The 9,630-nt window shown below is 48.0% G+C and overlaps 1 pseudogene; it reads left to right on the top strand.

Annotated features, from left to right (window-relative positions):
• The first annotated feature begins 1,502 nt into the window (after positions 1–1,502).
• On the top strand, positions 1,503–3,784 carry LOC142453123 (WD repeat-containing protein 18-like; annotated as a pseudogene).
• The last annotated feature ends 5,846 nt before the right edge of the window (positions 3,785–9,630 follow it).

The following is a 9,630-nucleotide window of genomic DNA, read 5'->3' as shown; positions in this document are numbered from 1 at the left end:
TATTCTCTGCCTGTACACCTGTTATATCCAGAAAGTCCTGTAATCATACTTTGAGACTTCACCTTGGATTATTTGAATTCTGTTATGTAGACTGTCCAACTAAATCATTAAGGTTAAAAGTAGTCTGTACCTCATAGTTTACCTTAAAACACACACACACATACACACACGCATACAGTAGTATTACACATGAATAAGACAAATATTGTATAGCACCAATGAAACATAAAACTTTCCTCTAGTTCTTTACATGCTTCCTCTCCCTCCCCCCCCCACCCCAACTATCATGACCCCAATTCTAAAGATAAGAGCTGGAAACACAGGGAATCCAGGACAGATAAATTCCTCAGGACCAATAATGAGAGTAGTGATACCAGGAGGGTAAGATGAAGGTGGGATAGAATGGGGAAACCAATAACAAGGATCTACATCTAACCCACTCCCTGGGGGATGAACAACAGAAAAGTGGGTGAGGGGAGACAACGGACAGCGAAAGATATAACAAAATAATAATTTACAAATTATCAACAGTTCTTATGGGAGGGGTTCGTGGAGGGAGAAGACAATATGAGGAGCTGATACCAAGGGCTCAAGCAGAAAGCAAATGCTTTGAGAATGATGATGGCAACAAATGTACAAATGTGTCTGACACAATGGATGGATGGATGGCTTGTGATAAGAGTTGTATGAGCCCTCAACAAAATTATTTTTTTTTAAAGAAAGAAAGTTAAAAAGCTAACCTAAAATTAAAGAGAGAGAGAGTTACAATCTTGGAAACCCACAGAGACTGTTGTACCTTGACTTATAGTCTCACTATGATCAGAATCCATTTGAAGGCAGTGTGCTTGGTTTGGTTTTCTGCTTTGCCCATTTCCATGAGGTCAGTCTGAGCTTATAATGTTCATTGCTTCTTGCGCCCTGCTCAGTCAGGGTGGCCTCCTCTAGCCTTCCCAGTCACTAATATGATCGATAAGGAATAGTCACTTGGAAATTTAATGCCAAAGTAGTATACTACCGAATTTATCAGCTCTGCCTACATTTATGTATGCCTGGCACTGTTAGGTTTTTCGAGTGGATAATACCTCAGTTCTTGGCTTCACACATTGAAAGAATTCATGCCAAAGCCCGTTTTGTAATGCAAGTAGATTTTTATGAAGGACCGGATAAGTTTCAGGAGTAACAGTCTCAAAGTGGTTCACAACTGAGCATGAGCAACCTCATGGAAAGAGCGCCCATACCTGTGGAATGGGGGTGGAAGGATCCCAGGGACGGAGGGTTCGAGGGAGCAAGGGGCAATAGGCCAGGGAGGTCAGAGAGCGAGGGGGTCAGAGCATGGGGGCAAGAGAGTGAGAGCAAGAGAGGCTGTGGGCCCCAAGAAGGAGTTACCCAGTTATTGGGTTATAGTATACTGAGGGGTTAGGGATTAGGTTTAGTTGTTAATGTTTTAGGTTTAGGGTTAGGTTGCGTGCAGTTAGATTTTATGCCAACTTGACACTATGTGAATGTGTAGGGCTGGAGACCAACCTATCAGTGAGGTCACTGCCTAATGATGCCTCCTTAGGGGTGTAGTCTTTTCATAAGAAAGTGAGAAATTGATGTACAGATTCGGCTGGCCAGCTGTGGAGCTGTGTCGTGTGGGAGCTGCACTCGGGCGCCAACCTGCTCACGTACCGTGGCGGCCAGGCCGGGCCCCACGGCCTGGCGCTGCTCAATGGCGGGTACCTGCTGGCGGTGCAGCTGGGCAAGAACTACATCAGTGCCTGCGAGCTGCAGCGGAAGGTTTGGCGGACCAGCTCCAGCATAAGATCATGTGCCCCGGGCTTGTCACCTGCCTTACCACGTCGCCCGATGGCCTCTACGTCCTGGTGGGCATTGAGGAAAGCATACACCTCTGGGAGGTGAGGAGCCCACCACTGCCCAAGGCTGGGGGGTCTTCCTGCGGATCAAGGTCGCATGCTGCCCACCCTCCCTCGGAGATCCAGAGCGTGCTGGCTGTGGGAGCCCTGCCGTGGGCTTTCATTTTCTGCCATTGAGTCACGGCGACCCCCGTGGGTTTCCGAGACTGTAACTGTAGATGGGATAGAAAACCCAGTCGGCCTCTCGCACATCTGCTGCCGCTGCTCCCGAACTGCAGTCCATGCAGCCCGGCTTGTAACCATGTAACCAGGGGCCTCGCTACGGTAGGCAGAGGGTCTCGGGTTGGAGCCCAGAGCCCAGAAGCTGGGATGGGGGTCACCCAGGCCCCGGGAGGAAGACCACAGCAAGAAGCATGGTGATGCCCCCCCCCACCCCCAGGTGGCCCCCAGCCTTGCCAGGTGGGCTTGGGGACAATGGGCTTCCTGTTTCTGCTGGCATTTCTGAGCGTCGGCAACCGCTGTGAGCACAAAGGAGACCTGCTCCAGGCTCCCCGACAGCCCCTCGAGGGGACTGCGCCTCTAGGATCCCCCTTCTGGAGGAATCGTGCCTGCGCGTTCCCACACAGGCGGCCGAGATCCATCTGCCCCAGTCCCACTTTGCGTTCATTCTGTGCACGTGTGGGCCTCTCAGTGCCTGGCTACGCTGGCTTAACCCTCCACAGCCTTGGCACCTGGCTGCCCGGGGTCAGAAGCATGTCCCCTGCTTGGCTACATCGTCTCCTTCACCCCCAGGAGAGCAGTGTCCGCTCACCTCTCCTCCCAGAGGATCCTTCCCCATAGCCCCTTCCCTTGGGGCCTGGCTCCTGAGTAGTGCCCAGCTGGGCTGTGGACTTGTGGGTGGGCACTAGCGCGTGGCCCATAAGGATGTACGGGGAACTTGCTGTGCCTGCTCAGCCGCCTCTACCAGGATGTGGTGTGCCTGCGCTTTACGGATGACGGCAGTCACTTCATCTCGGGGGGGGCAAGGACTGTCTGGCGCTGGCCTGGAGCCTCTGCAGCGTGCTGCAGGCAGACCCGTCCCGGATCCCAGCCCCCCGGCACGTCTGGTCCCAACACACCCTGCCCATCACAGATCTGCACTGTGGCCTCGGGGGTGGGGGGTGGGGTGGGCGCAGGCCCGGGTGGCTACCGCCTCGCTGGATCAGACAGTGAAGCTCTGGGCGCTGTCGTCTGGCGAACTGCTGCTGTCCGTACTCTTCGACGTGGCTTTCGCGGCTGTGACCCTGGACCTGGCCGAGCACCACATGTTCTGTGGAGGCAGTGATGGCTCCATCTTTCAAGTGGACCTGTGTGCCTGGCCCGGGCAGCAAGAGAAGAACTTCCAGCCGGAGCAGGAGCCGGGGAAGGTTTTCAGAGGACACAGGAACCAGGTGACCTGCCTGTCTGTGTCCACGGAAGGCAGCCTACTGCTCTCGGGCTCCCACGACGAGACCGTGCGGCTATAGGACGTGCAGAGCAAGCAGTGAGTGCGCACTGTGACGCTCAAAGGCCCCGTGACCAACGCCTTCATTGTGCTGGCACCCGTGGCCATGCTGAGCTCCGACTTCAGGCCCAGCCTGCCGCTGCCGCACTTCAACAAGCACCTGCTGGGGGCCGAGCACGGCGATGAGCCACACTGCGGGGCGCTCACACTGCGTCTGGGTGTCCACCGCCAGGGTTCGGAGCCCAGTTACCTGGAGCGTGCTGAGCAGCTGCAGGCCATCATGCGCAACGCCATGGAGAAGAGCGATCTGGGCGGCCAGGACCAGCTGCAAATCCGAGTCACAGAGCTGGAGGGTGAGGTGTGTAACCTGCGTAAGATCAACTGAGACCTCTTCAACTTCTCCACCCGAATCATCACTCGGCCCCCCTAGTGAGCACACACTGCCTGCCTGGGGTGCCAGGCACCCTGTCCTGTGGGACCTGAGCCCCAGGGCCCAGGTGCAACTTTCCTACCTGGACCTGAGCCCAGTGCACCAGGCCTGGCCAGAGCCCCCCCCCCCCCGCCCCCCCACACACACCCCCCACTGAGCTCCGGTGTGGAGGTGTCTGAGGAGGAGGGGACAGCGAGGCCGGCTCCGCTGGTTCTTTTTGTCATGTTTCCTGTTGGCGCTGCTGTGGTGTTTTCTTGTTTTGTTTCATTTTTTATGAAAAAACAAAAACCGTCAAAAAAAAAAAGTGAGAAATTCTCTGCCTCTCTGGCCTTTGCCTTCTTGCTTTCTGTGACCCTGTCTGACTCCCAGGATGGCCCCATAGGCCACCAACTGGAAAGGTGTTGGTGCCTTGCCATGTTGCCACTTACCTTGGATCCGTGGGACTTTGAATTCAGTAGTTTAGGATCTGATTTCTGCTCCACCTTTCTGCACCATCAGCCAGTAGCAACATGAGTCTTAAGAGGGCCCAGGCTAGAATCAGTTGCATGTAATTGAGTTGGACTGGGTTGGGATGCCTTCTCAATATAAAGTTCTCTTTTTATACATGTATGCCACTGGTTTTGTTTGTCTAGACAAACCAGTCTAACGCAGAGTGTTATGGTTATGGAGTTAAGGTTAGAATTAGGATGAGAGTCAAGATTAAGAGGCTAGGGAAGGAGTATAGTTATGGGTTTATGGTTATGGTTAGAGGCTTAGAAAATTAACAGAGTTAGAGAGTTAGGGTGAGTGGATTCGTTTTAGGGTAAAATGGCTAGAGGATTCGAAGGCTAGGATTTAAATCAAAGGGCTAGGGTTAGGCAAGGCTAGAGCTAGGTTAAGGGACAGGTTTACAGTGAGGCCTAGAATTAGATATTATGGCTAGAGTTTTATGATTTTAGGTTTTTAGCAGTTTAGGGCCAGGACATTAAGATTAAGGTGCAAAGATTGGAGCTATGGGATTAGGTTATTATAGTATTAGAGGGTTACGATAATAGCTTTATGTCACGAATCGAGGTTAGTGTTGGATGCTTAGGGTTAGGGTTCAGTGTTAATGGTCTGGGTGCTTATAGGCTTGGCAGTTAGGAATGGGGAGTGAAAAGTTGTGGTAAGGGTAAGAAGTTAGGGTGTGTTTCATATTTCATAGGGCATGAGGATCGTAGGGCTAGAGGGTTAGATGTTCAAGGTTACAGTTAGAAGTTTAGGGTTAGAATAAAAGGCTTAATTTTTGGTTTAGGGTGAAGGTTAAAAGATTGAGGTTTAAGGGTTAGCATGTTAAGGTTTTAGCATTTAGGTTTTTAGGGTTACGATGTAAGGGTTGGGTGATTAAGGTTACAGGGTAAGAATCAGGGCTAGAACGTTTTTGGAGGCCTAGGGTTAAAGGTTTACTGCTAGAATTGTTAGAGTTAAGGTTTATGGTTCGCAGGTTAAGGCACTAAGGTTAGAATTAATGAGTTAGAGGTTATAGTTTAATTACTGTTGAGATCTCCTGTTAAGGATTATAGAATTTAACAATTAGCATTTTGGCAGTTAGGTATTTTGGGTTAATTAGGGTGGTGAGGGTGAGGTTAAGGGTTAAGGTTATGGGGTTGGAGTTAAGAGGTTAGGGCGGTTGAGTTCAGTGGTTAAGTTTCAAGGGTCACAGATAGATCTAAGTCAGCTGCATGGAGTAAAATCAGGAAGTGTGCATAAGGGTTATCTTCTTATCATACTTATTCTATCTATATGAGATAAAGTTTATTGTGCCAACCTGGCTGATAAACACATGTGGGATTAATTGAAGGGCGGAGAGACAAAAGGCACTGTGAGCCTTGCCTTTCTGGTTCTTGGGTCTCTTGCTTTCTGATGGTTGGACCAGGGTGCCAGTTAGCCAGTTTCTTGCTTCACCTGGCAGGGCTCACTTCCTGCGATACATCCCTAAGAAGCTACATGGGCCTGCCCTGATGCAGCCCTGGGTTCTGGAGCAGCTGTGTGGAGACCCCTGCCAGCACTGAGATGCTTACATGCTCACTGATTGGGGTTTCCACCTGCTGTCAGCATCCTTGCGTGTGTTTTGTGAGATTGAGTAGTACTGTAGATCAGTGTTGGGCTAATGTTAGACTTATGGGCTTGGATTGCACTGGATTGGGATGCTTTCTTAATGTACAGTTACCCTTTGGATAAAACTCTCTCTTATATACATGAGTGTCGGTAAATTTGTTTCTCTAGTCGACCCTACTAACTCACTGTATGTTGAGAAAACTATCCGAGAAACTAGATTATATGAAGTATGTGCGTCAGGATTGGGGGAAGGAATATAACAACCTGCTCAATATGCAAATGATGCAACCTTACTAGCTGCAAGTGAGGAGGAGTTGAAGCACTTGCTGATGAAGATCAAGGATTGCAGATTTCAGGATGGACTATGACTCAATGTAAAGACCAAAATCCTCACAACTGGTTCAATGGGATAAATTATGAGAAATGGAGAAAAGATTTAAGTTGTCAAAGATTTTGGCTTGCTTAAATCCACAATCAATGCTCATGGAAGCAGGAGTCAAGATGTCAGAAGACAAGTTGCATTAGGTAAGTCTGATGTGCAAGACTTCTTTAGAATGTTGAAAAACATGGTTGTTACATTGAAGACTAAGGTGCATCTGATACAGCCATGGTATTTTCCAGTACCTCATATGCATGTGAAAGTTGGGTACTGAATAAGGAAGACCAAAGAATTGATGCATTTGAATTGTGTTGGTGAAGAATATTAAAAGTACCATGGACTGCTAAAATGACCAACTGATCTGTCTTGGAAGAAGTAAAGCCAGTGGGCTCCTTAAAGGCAAGGACAGTGAGATTTTTTCTCACATAATTTGGATATGTTGCCAGGAGAGAACAGTCCCTGGAGAAGGACATTATATTTGGTAAAGTGGAAGAACAGCAAAAGAAAGGTCCTCAACTAGATGGATTGACTTGGTGGCTGCAACAATGGACTCGGGCATAAGAACAATTATGAGGATGGCACAGGACCAGGCAGTGGGTCGTTCTGTGGTATGCAGGTTTGCCATGGGTCAGAAATGACTTGATGGCACCCAACAAGGCTGCAGTAGTGATGGTCCATTCCTTCTAGGTCAGGCTGTTTGCCCATGTGGAACCCCAAATTGAGCCATTCATCAATTTTAACCCGACTTCTTACACTATAGGCGCTCTGGTGGCATAATGGCAACAGTTGGGCTGCTAAATGCAAGGTTGGCAGTTCGCAACTTCCAGCTGCTCAACAGAAAGGTGTGGTTTTATACTCCTGTAAAGGACTAGTCTTAGAAACTGGCAAGGGCAGTTCTACCCTGTCCTATAGGGTCATTATTGAGTCAGTATCAACTGGATGGCAGTGAGTTTAGAGTTTTTCTTACACTATGATTTGAGACATTTATCAAACCATATATTTTCAATTTTACCAGTGAAATAATCATAATGGTTTTAAACGATTGATAGAATACCAAAGGATGTTCATAACAGAATTACACATACAACTAGATAGCATTTTAAAGAAAACTTCCCTCACTGACCTACAGGAGACAACACTGGAGACACTGTGTGGGAATTGCACCTGATCTGAGCCCACCATACGAAGGCAAGGAAGTCCTGAGGGAATACTAAAAATAGACTTTGGGGCCAGGGCATGGCACCCCATCAGATTCCACTGGAAAACACTTCTAAAGGTTAACAAACAGACCGTGAACTATTTACAGGGTTTTCTTTTTTTTTTGTTTGTTTTCTTTTGTTGCTTTGTTTAGCTCTTTTTTGTGTCTATTATTATCTCTGCAGGTCTCGATAAGCTGGATAAACAATCTGGAGGAGAAAACACTGGAACCCAATGGATCCCGGGGAACATGGAAAAGGGAGAGGTGGGGGAAAGGAAGTGGTATTAACCAACCCAGGGACTAGGGAACAAGTGATCCAAAATCAGTGGCAAGGATAGTGTAAGAGGTTTGGTGGGGTTTGATCAAGGGCAATGTAACCAAGAGGAATTACTGAAACCCAAACGAAGGCTGAGCATGATAGTGGGAAAAGAGGAAAGTAAAAAGAAAAGGAAGAATTAGGAGGCAAAGGGCATTTATACAGGTCTAAATAAAAGCATGTACATATGTATGTTTATATATGATGATGGGGAAATAGATGTGCATATATTTATACGTTTTGTATTAAGGTAACAGATGGACATTGAGTCTCCACTCAAGTACTCCCTCAATGCAAGAACACTTTGTCCTATTAAACTGGCATTCCATGATGCTTACCTTCCTGACAAGATCAATGAAGAAAAAGCAGGTGCATAAGCAAATGTGCTGAAGAAAGCTGATGGAGCCAGGCGATCAAAAGACATATTGTCTGTGGTCTTAAAGGCTTGAAGGTAAACAAATAGCCATCTAGCTCAGAAGCAACAAAGCTAACATGGAAGAAGCACACCAGCCTGTGTGATCACAAGGTGTCGACAGGATCAAGTATCAAAGAACAAAACATCATATAATTGTGTATGAGGGGAATGCGGAGTGGGGACCCAAAACCCATCAGTAGGCAACTGGACATCCCCTTACAGAAGGGTTGTGAGGAGGAAACGAGCCAGTCAGCAATGTAGTGCAGCAACAATGGAACATAAAACTTTCCTCTAGTTCTTAAATGCTTCCTCCCCGGCCCCTCCCCACTATCATGATCCCAATTCTACCTTACAAATCCATCCAGATCAGAGGATGTACACTGGTATATGCAGGAACTGGAATGTCCAGAGCCATGAGGCTCGACCATTACTTGGAATTTATTAGCCTGAGCTCTGGGCATTCTTCTACCCCAGCCTATGTGACAGAGCACTGCAGCTGTAAAGCTTGAGCAAACAAGGGGTGATGCTCTTCAGATAAGCACCCGTGTCCTGCATCCCCTTGATTGGGCAAAAGATCGTCCTCCCCTATGCTTGATTTGCGTGTACATGCCACTCCTCTGCGTACCTAATTGAAGACTGTAAGCCTTTACTGACTCACGGGCAGGGCGCGCTCCCCTGAACTCCCTGATTGGCCCGTTTCCAAGGTAGCCTAATTTGCATGTGCGGCTGAGGCTTCCCCCCTTTGCTGGCCGTTATAAGCTGTGACTCTTTGTTCATTAAAACAGGACTTGGGGAAAAAAAAAACAGGACTTGATCAGGATATTGTCTTGTCCTCATTGTCCGTGCCTCTTGTACCCCCCCAATTCCCACTCTCTCCTGCAGGATCCATGTTGAGTGTCCCGCAGGATGGGACACTGGAAACCCAGGGAATCCAGGACAGTTGAACCCTTCAGGACCAGTGGTGAGAGTAGTGATACCAGGAGGGTGGAGGGAAGGTAGGGTCGAAAGAGGTAACTGAGTACACGGATCAACATATAACCCCCTCCTGACGAGGGGGGTGGACAACAGAAAAGTAGGTGAATGGAGACGTCCGACAGTGTAAGACATGAAAAAATAATTTATGTATATCAAGTGCTCATGGTGCAGGAGAGAGGGGGGAAATGAGGAGCTGAAACCAAGGGCTCAAGTAGAAAGCATATATTTGGAGAATGATGATGGTAACAAATGTACAAAAGTGCTTAACACAATGGATGGATGAATGGATGGATATTTATAAGAGTTGTATGAGCCCCCAATAAAATGATTTTTTAAAAAGAGGAGCGGATACAAAGGGCTGAAGTAGAAAGAAAATGTTTGGAAATGGTGGCAACATATGTACAAATGTGCTTGATAAAATTGATGTATGGAGTGTTCTAAGAGCTGCAAGAGCGCCCCCCCCAAAAAAAAAGATTTATTAAAACAACGAAAAGAAAAACCA

This window comes from Tenrec ecaudatus, chromosome 7, assembly GCF_050624435.1.
Source record: "Tenrec ecaudatus isolate mTenEca1 chromosome 7, mTenEca1.hap1, whole genome shotgun sequence".
Lineage (NCBI taxonomy): Eukaryota > Metazoa > Chordata > Mammalia > Afrosoricida > Tenrecidae > Tenrec > Tenrec ecaudatus.
This window is presented reverse-complemented; position numbering and strand designations above follow the sequence as displayed.